We start from the raw sequence: 16235 nt of genomic DNA on the forward strand, positions 1-16235 counted from the left end.
GTGGAAGCACGGTGGACTCGGGCGGTGCAAAGAGGAAGCATGGAGGACTCAGAGCGAAAAGGAGATGGTGGACTGAGAGTGAACCAGCTGGATCAGGTGAGAGCTTCTGCTGCTGTCAGTGTAGCAGGTGGGGCAGCAGCGGTTAGTGTAGTGTAGCTGTCGGGGCAGCACGGGTTAGTGTAATGTAGTGTAGTGTAGTTGATTGGGCAGCAGGAGTCAGTGTAATGCAGTATAGCTGGTGGGTCAGCAGAGGTTAATGTAATGTAGTGCAGTGTAGCAGGTGGGGCAGCAGTGGTCAGTGTAGTGCATTAACAGTTCAAAAGCTGCCAAAGCAAAGTCCTCAGAGGAGAGCTTTCAACATAATCTGGAGTTTTCCTTGCCAGCAGCCTGTCAATGGCCACTTCAATGTCCTTTATAAATCCATCTATTCAATTTCCTCTACAAAAATAGGAGAATTGAGCACAACTGGAGAATTCCAAAGAAAGAGATAGTAGCTCTATCAGTTCCAGGCATTTCTGGACCTCCTTGGGAGAGTGGAGTAAGGTTTAGATAACAAGAGTGAAATGCTGTATTAAGTTTAGGCCCTGAGACTATGGCTTCAATTCACTAAGGCCTGGTGCACACCAAAAACCGCTAGCAGATCCGCAAAATGCTAGCAGATTTTGAAACGCTTTTTCTTCTTTTTCTGTAGCGTTTCAGCTAGCATTTTGCGGTTTTGTGAAGCGTTTTTGGTGTAGTAGATTTCATGTATTGTTACAGTAAAGCTGTTACTGAACAGCTACTGTAACAAAAAACGCCTGGCAAACCGCTCTGAAGTGCCGTTTTTCAGAGCGGTTTGCGTTTTTCCTATACTTAACATTGAGGCAGAAATGCATCCGCAATCCAAAATCTGCAGCAGCCCGGGAGTATGCGTTTCTGCAAAACGCCTCCCGCTCTGGTGTGCACCAGCCCATTGAAATACATTACCCTAGCGGATCCGCACCCGCAAGCGGATCGCAAACCACAGCAGAACCGCTCTGGTGTGCACTAGGCCTAAGATACATTGAGTAAAACTTAAAGAGTCAGTGAAATACGCATTCAGTATTTTTTTTCCCACAAATTCACTAAGATTTTCACACAAGTTAACAGAGAGCTGACCCGGAAGCTGTAACAGCGTCATTGTCATTTTTAAAATGGAGGACGGAGATCGATTTTAGCGAAAAAACAGGGCACAAAACATGTGCCTAAATACGCACTGCCCACCGAAGCGCCGGCAGATGCTAAAAAAAATTGTGCAAAAAAAGTGAAACGCTGGCGTTTGCATTTGTAGGTGTGAATGAGGCCTAATAGTGTCTTTTTACACTATATCAGTTGCTGTCTGTTGTAGCTGAAAGGACAGCTGATGTGCAGTCCAGGGTCCATGTTTCCCTATGGCATTTTTAACACTATACGCTAAAAAACTGAAGCTTGTTCACAATACACTGCTATGGATGAAGAAAAAAAAAAAAGAACCGCAATGTATTAAAGCGGATTAAGCGTAAAAGGCTTTCAGCTTACTAGAGACAAGTCTGGCAAGATCTCGTCAGAATTGGGGGGAATCCAATTTAGAATTGGTGAGCTCCTGAGAGGAACTGACAGCAAGGTATTAGTATGCAACTAACTAAATAACGGGTGCTAGGGCTGTGGAGACCCCAGGGCGCACGGGCGTGTTCCATGCCGCGCGCGGACCCGGCCACGCTCCCCGGTGCACGCACGCCCCACTGCGCGCACCAACGGCCGTCTGCCTTCCTGGCCGCACCCCCCTCCTGTCCTAACAGCTACACATGCGCAGTAGCCAAAACGCACGGACACAGGGACAGGAGGATGACGCAGGGACACATGGGGTTTTATTATATAGGATAGTCATTCACAGGTACCACATGTGTTTATTTTAAATCATTTTACTCAGTTCAGTTTTGTGGCCAGTAATTTGCCCAGCCTTAAATTGTTTGCATCGTCGATCGGCGGCACCGATTCTCATCTGATTCAATAATAATTATTGGATCGGATGCTCCATGTATGGCTACCTTTAGCAGTCTGTTTCAGGGTCCCAAAGACAGGAAGCTGAATGTACAATTCTCCAGCAGGGGCACAGTACTAAGCACTAAAAAGTCCCCCCAAAAAGTCTAATCCCTGTCCACACTCTTATTCAAAATTGTAGTGCATTGTCTGTGTTTTTTTTTTTCTTTCTTCATAAAAAGAGACATCATTTTATCCATCTCTTTCCTATCACGAAAATAGAGCAGTTTTATGCTTGGCAGTCGGAAGAAGGTTTCATGCAAAAAGTCTTGCAGCTTTCTGAACACCGCTCTGCTCAGAGGGGAAGATACCAAAAAGATTTCGTCACGGATCGGCGGCCGGTGATTGGCTGAGACGCGCCTCCCTGCAGCGGGCACGCTCGTACAGGAATAGCTGGCCGAGGAGACTTCCCTCAGTGCTGTGCTGCGCTGATTCCTGGCTCATTCCGGAGGGTGACATTCATACATACATGTCCTGGGCTCGCCGCAGATGAGGGGAAGACCTGGCATGGTGAGAGCTGTGGTGACGCGTGGCTGTGTGCAGCAGCGGGGAGTGCAGACTCCGGGGCACTTCTGCTATCCGGCTCCCATCATCCTCATTGTGGTGATGGTGGGGCAGTGTGGCTGAATAATAGGAGCTGGAAAGCCCCATGTGTGCCCTCTGTGGAGCGGTGATGCGCAGGACACGGGGGAGGGCTATGGAGGCACACACAGGGTATGTGTACTGCTGGCTGGCTCCATGATTTCCAGCACACCTCATCGCTTCTGACTGCTTGCAGGGACTTGTGATCATACAGCTACCATTATCAACCTTCAAGGGAACCTTAACTAACACCAAAAAAAAATGAGTTTCACTTACCTGGGACATCTACCAGCCCCCTGCAGCCATCCTGTGCCCTCACAGTCACTCATGGCTCCTCCGGGTCCCCCACCGACGGCTAGTTTTGTTTTTGCCGACTCGGAGTCGGTGAGCCGCCACGCGTACTTTTGCACGCATTCCCGCTGGTGCTGAAAGCTATCTCAGGCATTAACATGTAAAAATTATAATAATCGAATTGGATGGTTGGTTGGTTGGTCGCCTAGTGTATGGCCCCCTTAATTTTTGTCACCTCCATGTAGTATGCGGGACAGCAAAGTTTGAATAGATTGTGTAGGTAAGAGATCTCATACTAAGCGGAAATGGTAAAATTGGATGTGTGTGTATGCACCCTTGGGCACCCCCCAATTGGGTCACTATTATTTTTCTTTTAAAAGTATAAAGTGTAGAGAAACCGAGAGCCCAATATAGTGTAGTATGTTAAGCATAAATGAAGTAAAGGTTATCGTGAGAAAATTATACTCACAAACATGGGTTACCACACAGGCAACCACTGTATAGGCAGGTGAGGAGATTAGACCTGTCCTCACTCAGGGATAAGAAGTCGCTCTCTGTAGATGCGAAAGGGGGTAGATCACCCCTCCACCAGGGGTGGACACGGTATAGCAGTAGGAGAACAGAGGCGCCAGCAGGATAAAAGTGGATAAAAACTTTAAAATTTGCTGGGAGGAAGTGGTGGACTTACCTCCATAAAGCAGACACGAAAGACTGTCTGAATAGTAGTCACATTTATTAATTAGTACATTTATTAATTAATAAATGTGACTACTATTCAGACAGTCTTTCGTGTCTGCTTTATGGAGGTAAGTCCACCACTTCCTTCCAGCAAATTTTAAAGTTTTTATCCACTTTTATCCTGCTGGTGCCTCTGTTCTCCTACTTCTTTTAAAAGTAATACAACAATAAGAGAATCTGGGCATTCAGCAATATTGTGAATTAGATTAGAACACTTTACTTGAAACAAAGGATCTACCATACACCAAACAAGTTCATTGTTTTGCCACTTTACCAGGGCCGGTTTTAGGCAAAGGCACTCCAGGCCATGCCTCTAGATTAAGCCCCGCCCCATTTATGTTCTATTTTTATCACCTGCTTCTGCTGTGTGTGTATGTTGCAGCAGCAGGAAGTTCAGTGTCCTGTGTATGTGCAGTAGCAGGAAGTTTGATGTCCTGAGGAGCAGCAATATCTCAGGTCCCTGTACAGCAGACATCCCAAGGTCCGGATAGTGTAAGTTGCAGGCAGCCTCCGCTGTGTCAATCTGTGCCACCTCTCCCTGCCCCCTGTGCCTCTTTCTGTCTCCTTGCCCCTTGTTCAGTCCCCCATGCCACCTCTGTCTCTTTGTGCTTCCTTCTGTCGTACTGTGCTACCTTCTGTCCCCTTGTGCTACCTTCTGTCCCATTGTGCTACCTCTGCCCCACTGTGCATCCTTCTGTCGTACGTACTGTGCCTCCTTCTGTCCCCTTGTGCTACCTCTGCTCCTCTTTGCATCCCTCTGTCTCTCTGTGTCTAGTCTCCTTCTGTCCCCCTTTGTGCCTCCCTCTGTCTACCTGTGCCTCCTTATGTAAACTTGGTCCATTATCTGTACCTTTTCTCTACTCCCCCAGCTTAGTGTGTAAATGCAGAATATATTGCAGCAGAAGCTATGATTTCACGCCCCCACCCAGAGCCCAGCACTGTGACCATCCTGTCAGTCTTCTGCTCCCTCCACTGCTGGCACCTCACTCTCCTCATGTTGCGTGTAATCACCATACATGCAGTAGGTGATGCTGGGAGCTAGGCTGAGCGGCAATCGTAAAGGCAGAAGCACGGCACTAGACACACAAACGCATGGTTCATATTCTCTAGTGTGTGTGTGTGTGTTATATCGTTTTTTGTTTTTTTTGTGTGTGTGTGGGGGGGGGGGGGGGGGGGTGTTACACAGGACAGCAAATCACAGGGTTCCCACACCATGCCTATGGTTACTGTAGAGAGAGTGTCATATAAGTGCTTAGGAGAGCCAGAGCTCCATCTTTTTGGCTTTATTCATTGCATCTTGAGGGTTGCAAGTATGACTTATGTGCAGCCTGAGCCTAGCTTTTGTGTTTACTGTTTGAACAGCTAATGTGAAACTGCAAAGTCTGTGTAGTATGTGTTTGTTATCTCTCAAGGCTGAGGGTGCCTTGACTTATGTCAAGCTATTTTTAATCTTTTGGGAACAAAAGACCTCATTCCCTCCTGACAAGTGCTTCAGAGGACACAGAAATTTTTCAGATACAGCGCTGGTCAACAGTGATTTAAATGTCTTGCTTTTCAGCGATTTTGTGCAGAGAAAATTCAATTTTGTCCTTTCCTGGCCATTGTTTACTAAGTACTAGGTACCTCAGTGTAATCTCCATTATACTTGATGCATACAATTAATGTATTTTTATTCCGGCAGTGTCCTATGTTCTTTCATCTCCATATATAATTTATCATCATAAAGCCAGCCAGGGCTAAAGCTCAGGGTTGAATGTGTTGTGGAGGCCATTTTTTTAGGCCTCTTTTCCATGGACGGCTAAACTGCTTGCTTGTTGAGCCGTTCAGCCTCCCAGATACTGACCGCAAGCTCAGTTCAACTTCATTTACATGCAGCCTAATGGAAGCATTTGGTAATATTGCTCATGTCATGTTTGACATGCAACGGCTTTGCCCAGTGCCCCAAAAAAAGTGTTGTCTTGTTTGCATGCTCAGATGCATCTTTATGTGGAGCAGAACTGCCCACTGCCTGTGCTGAGCAGTAGGAAGCGCCTGCCCGGTGTACGGAAGCAGCTGACAGGCGGTGAATTCACCTCCTTCAGCTACTCATGGAATAGAGGCCTTGTACATAATAATAATAATAATCTAAACATTTGTATAGCGCTTTACTCCTGTCGGACTCAAAGCGCTCAAGAGCTGCAGCCACTGGAACGCGCTCAGGAGGCCATCCTGCAGTGTTAGGGGGTCTTGCCTTGAACTCCTTACTGAATAGGTACTTGACCTAGCCAGGATTCGAACCCTGGTCTCCCATGTCAAAGGCAGAGCCCTTAACCAGTACACTATCCAGCCAGCCTCCGAAACGTGCTGGGGAATGTCATTTATTAATGCTGCTGGCATTTGTTGTGGTATTGCTAGTGAGTGACATCTGTAACCAGCGAGTGCTGCTGGCATGAAGTGGTGACGAACGTTGCCAATATGGTCCCTAGTGCATGGGGGACGAGTAGCAGAGACTTGGAGCGCCAACAGTTCCCTGTTGCTAGCAATTTGCAATTAGCTGTGATGTTACTTTTGTGATGCCTACAAATATATCTCAACTAATAATAGACATTAAGTTAGCAGTGTTGAGGTGCCCATAGACCTAACGATTATGGGCAGATTTGACAAAGAGACAAATTTATCTCTAATCGATTCTGATTAGAGATACATTTGTCTTTTTGTTGATTCTGCCCATACACTACAAGCCGATTCCCGTCCGAGTTCAGCATGAAATCTTCAGGGAATCGGCACCGCCGCTGCCCCCAATATATTAATGTGCCTGGTGTTTGCATTTATACATTACCTGTCCTCTTGTAGCCTCCGCGCTGTGTCTGTACCCTCCGGGTGGCTCTCCGTACATGCTACTGGCGTCTGACGTCAGACAATATGTGCCAGTAGCGTGTGCGGATGCTGCAAGAGGACAGGTAACGGGTAAATGCACACACCAGGCACATTTATACATTCCGTCGTCTTGTTCCGAAATCAGCCTCCGCACACCTGACCAACCAACTTCGGCCCGACATGATGCGGCACGCGCGATCGACCATGCTCCAATTTTCGTCCCGAAATTGGTCGCTTTGTCGATCGGGCGGCACTTGGCAGCTCCAATTTTCATCTAATCCGATTATAATAATCGAATTGGATGGTTGATTGGCTGCCAAGTCGCCTGATGTATGGCCACCTTTAGAGATTGGCCAATCGAAATTCAACATCTTTATGCACTCTTAAGCCTGTTACACGTATCTGATTTTGATTTTACCATGTATTATGAAGGTTAGCAGATTTTGAACAGTAAGTAAGCTCTCCTGCTACATGGAGATGGTAACATTAGCTGTGTGTACCAGGTTGTAGTCTGTGCTTTTCCCCTTGCATTCTGAATATCATCCGCAGCCACATTTCTACACAAATAGTAGTTCTGTTGCTTTCTGTAATCAGATTTTAAGACCACAGACTGCACATGCCTTTTTTTCACACAAAAAAATGAACATCAATACCAGTTGCCTGCCTGTCCTGCTGGTCCTCTAATATGTTCCGCCATAGACCCTGAACAAGCATGCAGCAGGAGTTTCTGATATTATTGTCAGATCTGACAAGATCATCTGCATGCTTGTTTCTGGTGTTGTTCAGAAACTACTGCAGCCAAAGGGCTGCTAGGCAACTGGTATTGTTTAAAAGGAAATAAATATGGCAGCCTTCATATCGCTCTCACCTCGGTTAAGCCTGGTACACAGATTAAATTTTCATTGTCCATTAAAAGACCTATTTTGCCACCTGTATGTGTGACTTGCCAATCACTGGCCAATCTTACCACCTCCACGAAGTAAGAGGGTTTACCTACACAATCTGCCCACAGTATTTAATACCTGATGACCTACATGGAGATAGTATCGTTTATCCCCAACCTCCCCCCCCCCCCCCCCCCCCGCCCCCACAGCAAACAAAAAGTCCGACTTTGTAACAAGTTTCCATGCAGATTACTCATTTTCACGTACCCTTTTTTGCGCGTTTTCACGTGCATATGTCAATAGTGATGAATTATGACAGGAACATTTATTAAAAAAAAATTTGCTTACGCATTCGCATGAAAAAAGGCTGCAAATACACGTGACTTCGCATATGAATGCAAATTCACGTGCATAAAATAGCATAGGAAATTGCATGCTTATAACGGACGGATACGAGCCCTTAGGTGTGTGAATTCAACACCTGTCAGCTGCCTGTGGAAAAGAGGCCTTAAGGTAGCCATACACTGGTCGATTTGCCATCAGATCCGACCAACAGATAGATCCCTCTCTGATTTAATCTGATCAGAGAGGGATCGTATGGCTACCTTTACTGCAAACAGATTGTGAATCGATTTCAGCATGAAATCGATTCACCATCTGTGAAGCTGCTGCCGCCCCCTTTCCCCCGCATACATTACCTGCTCCGGCCGGCGCGTGTCCCCTGGTCTCTGCTGTCTTCTTCTACGTGCTCGGGTCCTCCAGCTTCACTGAACTTCCTGCCGGGGAAGTTTAAACAGTAAAGGGCGCTCTACTGTTTAAACTTCCTGCCGGGACAGGAAGTTCAGTGAAGCTGGAGGAGCTGAGCACAGAGAAGGGACACCGGAGACCAGGGGACACGCGCTGGCCGGAGCAGGTAATGTATTGCCGCTAGCGTCGGTCATCGGGCATTCAAACGCCGCTATCGACGCACTCCCGACCCGCCGCCGATCAAGCGAAATCTTCCGCATCGATGGGAATCGACCGGAATGATTGATTTCGGATGGAAATCGATCATTCTGTCAGCGTTTGCACAACGATTTCACAGCAGATTCGATCACAGTGATCGAATCTGCTGTATATCGGCAGGAAAATCGTTAGGTGTATGCAGTGTTCTCCCCAGAATTTTTTTCCAGCCGGGTGGCATGAAAAAGTAGCCGGGTGGGGCGAGGTGAAAATGCAGGGCAACTCTGCTTACAGCATAGGAGGAGGTGAAGAGGTGAGCCGATGACAGCCGGGTGGTCACCAAATCTAGCCGGGTGGAGCACCCGGCTGAAAGAGCCTGGGGAGAACACTGGGTGTATGGGCACCTTTAATCTGGCAAAAAGTAAATCCCACGTACGTATGATAGACAGCCATGTTCCTATCAGTTTAAAAGAATATTTAAAGGACCACTATCGTGAAAAAAGTAGGCAATTAAAATCTGACAGAATGGACATGTTTTGGGCCAGTCCATCTCCTCATGGGGGATTCTTAAGCTGGCCACTAACGGTCCAATTTCTAGCGAAAAATCGTTTGAGCGATCAGAAATTCTGATCGGACGAAAAATCTTTCACTACACCATCAACTAACCAATCTTTGCTTCCTATCTATCACGACCACCAAGAAAATCCAAATTTTCGTTCGACGAAGATTCATTTGGGTGACATATTTTTCACTTGTTCATAATCGATTGTGTCCACCAATGGAGATTATTTACAACCAATCCGATCAGAATTTCTGATCGCTCTAACGATTTTTCGATAGAAATTGGACCGTTAGTGGCCAGCTTTAGGCTTTTCTTTGTTTTCAACAAGGATTCCTTTACAGCAGTTTAACTGCCAAAATAGTGAGATACCAGCCAGCCTCCTTACTCACTTGCACACTATTTTGTCAGTTAGACTTTGCAGCGGCTGTTCAGGAAATGCTGTTGAAATCAAAGAAAACCCTGAGAATCCCCCATGAAGACATGGACTGGCCCAAAACCTTGTTCAGTCAGACTTTGGCTCCCTGCACACTACAAATCAGTTTTCCGATTTTCCCTGAATGCAATTAACAGAAAAACGGAGGAAAAAACGCAGCATGCAGTAACGATTAAAAATCTGAATCCGATGTACAAACCGATTAAAAATCGGAATCACATGCAGTGTGCAGTGAGCCTTTAACTGCCTACTTTTTTGCCATAGTGGTCCTTTAAGAATACAAAAAAAAACAAAAGCCAGCAGTGTCAGCTCCTATACATAAGTTTATCAGTACTTTAATAGCCACTTGGAGGTTATCCATAGCTTTGCTTTATTGTGGAACAAATCTGTGATCAGCTGACATTTCCTGCCATGGAATAATGTAATACTTTCTTTTGTGTGCAGCGCTAGTAAGGTTATAGCAAAACCAGCCCTATCACTAGCAGTGCCTCATTTCTGCTCAGTGATATGGCTGCCTGCACGCCTCAGCACAGCCCCTTCTCTCCATTTACCCGGAAACCCCTACGGCCTATGTTACTTGCTTTCCTCACTTCCCAGTTACACAGGCAGGCTTTGTCTCCTCACATAACAGTGTCATGTTATCCACCTGTGGCCTATTCATAACTGGTTCTCCCCAATCACTTGCCAGCTCATGCTTCTGCTATATAAAAATATCTCTAATTGAAGTTAATTACAGTGTGCCAGCAGCTTCCATACTAAGCTGCTCTAGTTCATGGCACATGCTAGTCTGGGCATTTGTTATTAACGTGTATAGTGCTACTCGTGACGCCTTTTGCTCCACCCTGATCACATTTCACTTTTATTAGCACTGAATTCAAAAGCAGGTTTTTGAATGCTGGTGCTTATAGAAATTATATTTTTGTGTCTACTGTTTAAAGGACAACTGTAACGGCGGCGGTATATGGCGGCTGACATATTCATTTCCTTTTAAAGGACACCCGAAGCGAGAATAAACTAATGAAATAAACAATTGTATCCATCTTCTTTCTCCTAAAAATGACTTTTTAAGATATTCCAGTTTTATTTTATGTTTAAATCTACTTTTTAACAGTTTTATTGTTTTTACTCAATGACACATTCATTGAAGTATGCCAGAGCTAAAATCTATGAACCACTGACCCTTTTTATCTCTTTCCTGTTCTCAGAAGACATTTTCTGCTAGGAAAGTGTTTTATAGTTGGAATTTCTTATCAGTGAGGGTCACACTGTAGTCACTTCCTGTCTGAGTCAGGACTGAGTCATCCACTTACATACCTGATATTTAACTCTTTCAGACAGAGAAAGGAAAAAAAGGAACACCGCATAGTTATTAGTGTGCTAGGTACTGTACATACCCATGTCTATCTCGCCATGTCACACGTCACTTCGGGTATCTTTAAGCAGTACCAGTTGCCTGGCTGTCCTGCTGATCCTCTACCACTAATACTTTTAGCAATAGTCCCTGAACAAGCCTGCAGCAGATCAGGTTTTTCTGACATTGTCAGATCTGACTAGATTAGCTGCATGCTTGTTTCGGGTGTTCTTCAGACATTACTGTAGCCAAATAGATAAGCAGGACTGCCAGGAAACTGGTATTGTTTAACCTATTTTGGTTCCTGGACGTAGAAACTACGTCCAGGAACCATGTGCGCTCCCGCGGCCGATCGCGTGCGTGCACGCGCACTCCCGGCCGCGGATTCGGTAGCCAATGTATCGGGCTATGGTGCCCGATCACTGATTCCTCTCCCCCGCTGAAAAAGCGACAGCTTCTCTCAGAAGCTGCGCCTTTTCTGGCTGTTCCCTCCCCGATGCGCCACTCTAAGCGTGTGTTACGCTTAGAGTGACGTCATGTAAACAAACTCATGGCCGCCATCTTGTGGCCAAAAAGTAATACTACAACTGAAAATAAAAATAAATTAAAATGAACACACATTTACATTTTAAATCTATTGTTTACCCTCCCACCCTCCCAAAACTACCCAAATAAAATGTTTACTATAAAAAAAAAAAAACCATTACAATAAAAAAAACAAAAACATGTAAATATTTACCTAAGGGTCTAAACTTTTTAAATATCAATGTAAAGATGAAATATTTCTATATTTTTTTTATTTTAAACTTGTTAATAGTGATAGATGCAAAATGGAAAAAATGCACCTTTATTTCCAAATAAAATATTGTCGCCATACATTGTGATAGGGACATAATTTTAACGGTGTAATAACCGGGACATATGGGCATATACAATACGTGAGTTTTAATTATGGAGGCATGTATTATTTTAAAACTATAATGGCTGAAAACTGAGAAATAATGAATTTTTCCATGTTTTTCTTATTCTTCCTGTTAAAATGCGTTTACAGTAAAGTGGCTCTTAGCAAAATGTACGCCCAAAGAAAGCCTAATTGGTGGCGGAAAAAACAAGATCTATAGAGCAGTTCATTGTGATAAGTAGTGATAAAGTTATAGGCTAATGAATGGGAGGTGAACATTTCTCTTGTGAAAACCACGGAACCTGAGTGGGTTAAGCAGAAATTAATATGGGAGCCTCCATAGTATTCTCACCTCAGTTGTCCTTTAGGCCCCATTCACGCTAGAAACGCAAACGCTGAGCGATTTCCCAGCGATTTTTCCACTGTATAGCGTGTTTTTCCAGCGATTAGCGTTTTTGCGATCTCTAGTTCACTATATGCCTGCAGAATCGCTCAGAAAATGCTGCAGTTTACGAGTTTGTGTTTCAGCAAATTGCTTAGATGAGAACACTTCAATATACTTTAATTGTACACAAGTTTTTAAAAATGCTAGCGATTTCCAGCGATGCTGAAATTGCCTGAAAAGCGCTCTAGTGTGAATGGGGCCTTAACAATCACTCAGTTTCTGTACCCATCTTTCGTTAGTATGCTGATAAACTTGATGCTTTGGCTAAACTGGCCAATATCCACCTATTTAGGTTAATATTTGGCGTTATTTCACTACACCTGTTCCCCACTGCCCCAAACAGTGAATATCTGTTCAAATTGAATTAGCAAGGCTGTTTTGTGGTTTTGTATGTTTGACTATTTTGTGTATTTATTAGGTTTCCAATAGTGAATGGGTTCGTAATGGTTGCTTGTCTACTGAATTTTTATAGATACTATTGCCGAGTACTGTATAGAAACTTGCTGTCACTGGTTAGGCACACAAGCCCTGTTTTTGTTGAGCGTTACACAGAACTGCATTAGGCTACATCAGTTGAACATAATCTATATGCCTGGTTCTGCAAGGTTTATTCTCTGCAATCCTTAGGTGTAGCCAGGTACCCCCCCAGCAAGTCCCTAAATTGCTAGGATGTCCAGTAATGCCAACTCTTTTGCTAGACACAACCCATCCCTCTCTTGTGACTGCATCATAGTCTGGCAAAGGCTAAGCGGCTGTCACATGGGGCGGGAGGTTTGGTTTTGTAGTTAAAGGACACCTGAAGTGAGGGGTATATGGAGGCTGCCATATTTGTTTAGTTTTAAACAATACCAATTGCTTGGCAGTCCTGTTGATCTTTAATCCATCAGTAGTATCTGTATCGCATACATGAAACCAGCATGCAGCAAATCCAGTCAAACTTCAGTTAAGCATCTGAACTGTATGCTTGTTTGGGGTTGTATCCATATTAACCCTTTGCACACTCAAAGCCACATACACATACATTTTCACTGCAAAATAAGTGCTGCTAGTATTTGAAATAGGCAATGCAAGTAGCTAATTTTAATATGTATTTCCAGGCAGCACGTATGTTATATCCATCTGTGATTACCCTTGATTTTAATTATAACCCTTGTAAGGTATGTACTTCAGTGTCACAGTCCAATGAACATGAAACAAGCAAAACTGACAGAAATTGGGCCACTGGGGAGCACAATATAGATTGCAAATAATGCTATATTCCGTCAAGTTAAAAGGGAAAAGTTAAACGCCTTTGTAGCTGAAAGCAAAGAAAATCAATATAATAGTAGCTCATCATATGTACTGAATCCTATGTGTACATCAGGCATGTCCAAAGTACATCCTGGGGGCCAAATGCAGACCCCAAGCCTTTTCTTGCTGCCCCTGAAGCTCTCTTGAGTATTTGAATTCAGAAAGCCTGCATGGCCATTGTTGTGGGACCGCATGCATCAATGTTGGTAGCAGACCTGTGTCTCTGCTCTGCCTCCTTCTCTGCTCCCCCTGTACTCCAATGGTAATTAATATGGGGCTACAAAAGAATGGCCATTGGAGTCCTGCATAACTGATATAGGTCTACGAAACATGACTGCAGGTGTCCCAGAGGAGGAAGAGGAACTGGTGAGTGAAGTGTAAATGAGATGGAAAAGGAGGTGACAGAGGGGGAGAGGAGGCGGCACAGAGAGGACATAGGAAGTCTGGAGGTGGTAACAGACAGAGCACAGAGAGGAGAAGACACAGATTTATAGGAGGCGGCCCAAGTGGACAGGATGGGGCACTTGCAGAGGAGAAGGCACAGGGAGACCTAAGAATGCAAAGACCGAGTACATATGGAAAGGAGGGAGGACAGGCAAAGGCACACAGGAGAGAGACCGGACGGAGCGCAGAGTTACAGAAGGGGAATAGTGTTCGACTTACAAGCAAATTCATCTTGGGAACAAAAATTCTTGTTTACTGGGGACTACCTGTATAATAAGCATGGTGTACCTCGGGGCAATCAGCACACACCGCATTTATTTTCATTACTTCAGCCCCCTAACAATCTCAAGAACAGTAATATGGGCCTTGGTCTAAAAGTTTGGACATGCCTGGTATACGGTCAGTTAATATGCTAGAAAGCTGGCAAGGCAATTACATTGAATAGAGGTAGCAAATGCACCAGCTAGGCATATCACACAGTAACTGCATTGGTACATTGTAGAAAGCATAAGCAGAAAAAAATCTGTCACAGCCAGCGTTGGTAAAGCAGTAACGTGTATAATAAATATAAGCATTAGAATATTAGTTGTGTGTGTGTGTGTGTGTGTGGGGGGGTGGGGGGGGGCGTGGTCAACATCGCAACCTGAGCAGATATGCTGCATGGAGCTCCGCTGCCCGATTCCTCTAACGCCAGTTACCAGAAGTTATTCAGTGCTATACCTTTAACAACTGGTAGCTCTGATACCTCTCACTGTAACAAGCAGGCTGGAAGAGTGGTACGCACACCCAGTGGAGAAGGAGGAAGACGAGAACGTGGCCAATTTGAATGATGGATGATTTTTGTACCCACTCCACAGCCCTGTATGACTCTGTCGGCGTACTCTGCTGTATGGTCATATGTTTGTGATTTTGTGCCTTGCAATGGGAAGGGGCATTGCTCCACAAACGCACACCTCAAGTGAAAAACCGGCCTAAATGAAATTGCTCCAAAAATGCTGCCTGCATCATGATTGTAATTTAGTCAAATCGCAATCGTTCCTGTGGAATCGCTGCTTTAGACTTTCATTAGCTAAGCACTTTTGGAATCTGGTGATTCCTAAAAAGCACAAATGGCCGCTATAACAGCTCTAGTGGGCCAGAGGCCTACTGAGTGAACAGAGACAGTGGCCTCCATAATGGTCTATGCACAGCAAAGCACCTTGCTTAGCAAAAAAGCTGCTTCCAGATTCTAATGCTGAGAATACACCCTTGAGATTTTTTGGCAGATAGATGGTTCGATAATTTCCGACAAGTCTGATCTGATTTTTGATCGTTTTGCTGATTGATTTCTCATAGAAATCGATGGAAAAATGATGCAAAATCTCATCATATATTCCCAGCATAACTGTTACTGAAGGTGTTCATAGTGTATTTTGTGTGAACCTGTTTTTTTGTTTGGATGTGTTGCTGACATCATCTGAATGAGGTCTTGTCCTTTTGAGCCCCGCCTGTTTCATCTCACAATGCAATGCATGACCTGATGAGAGGCTGCTAGCAAATGTATACAACCCAGTGGCACTTCCAGGATGTGATGCATCATTCCTTCAGTATGAAAACTGTGCCTTCTTAGTGTTTAAACTGCTGTTTATTGGTATAGCCCTATGGGTGGTTTCATTTGCAAACATCACATTCGCAAGAACTAAGTTAAGGTGCGTACACACATAGCGACTGATGTCGGGGATTGGGACCTGTTCCTGTACAGGTGCTTGTCAGCTGTGTAGCTGACAACGGGTTCTGTTGCTATGCGGGGGGGCAGAGTGATGACGGAGCAGCGCATGCGTTTCATAACACGACGGGGAAGTGGTGTCATCAAAGAAGTTGGTCTCCGCACAGCCAAGTTGATCCACCAGGTGGAGCGCTTGCTGAGCGGCTGTCGCTGGTCGGGGGCCTCTGTACAGATGCCTGACTATTGGCTGAGGCACTCAATACCAGCCGCCTCAGCCGACGTTAGTCAGGTGTAGGTAGGAGGCTTAAAGGGAACCTTAACTGTAGATAGGAAAAAAAAGTTTCACTTACCTGGGGCTTTCCCAAGCCCCCTGGAGCCGTCCTGTGCTCACGCAGCTCCTCAAGTGTCATCGGGTCCCCCGCTGCGACTTAGTTTCGTTTTCGGCGACTGCCAGTCGGCTCCTGTCACCGCGTCCTATCATTCGCCTTCCCCGCTGTGAAGCGCGTCATGTGCAGGCGAAGTACGCTTGCATGACGCGCTTCACAGCGGGGAAGGCGAACAATAGGATGCGTTGCCGGGAGGCGACTGGCAGGTGCCGAAAACGAAACTAAGTTGCAGAGGGGGACCCGATGACACTTGAGGAACTGCGAGGGCACAGGACGGCTCCAGGGGGCTTGGGAAAGCCCCAGGTAAGTGAAACTTTTTTTTCATATCCACAGTTAAGGTTCCCTTTAACAGTTAAAAGGTCTTGAACTTGAGTCTCTTCACTGTAAG

General features: G+C 45.2%; 1 protein-coding gene across 2 annotated transcripts in view; it reads left to right on the plus strand.

The window, feature by feature from the left end:
• Window positions 1-2441: 2441 nt before the first annotated feature.
• The window catches only part of ATP10D (ATPase phospholipid transporting 10D (putative)), a 121699-nt gene continuing 107905 nt past the window's right edge, over window positions 2442-16235 (plus strand). The window contains exon 1 of one of the 2 annotated variants that reach the window (XM_068278532.1): window positions 2442-2547. The gene's annotated coding sequence lies outside the window, so the exon portion shown is untranslated. Of the gene's footprint in view, window positions 2548-4078; window positions 4141-16235 lie in introns of those variants that run through there. The other variant, XM_068278533.1, reaches the window with a different exon arrangement.

This window comes from Hyperolius riggenbachi, chromosome 1 (genome assembly GCF_040937935.1).
Source record: "Hyperolius riggenbachi isolate aHypRig1 chromosome 1, aHypRig1.pri, whole genome shotgun sequence".
NCBI classification, from domain to species: domain Eukaryota; kingdom Metazoa; phylum Chordata; class Amphibia; order Anura; family Hyperoliidae; genus Hyperolius; species Hyperolius riggenbachi.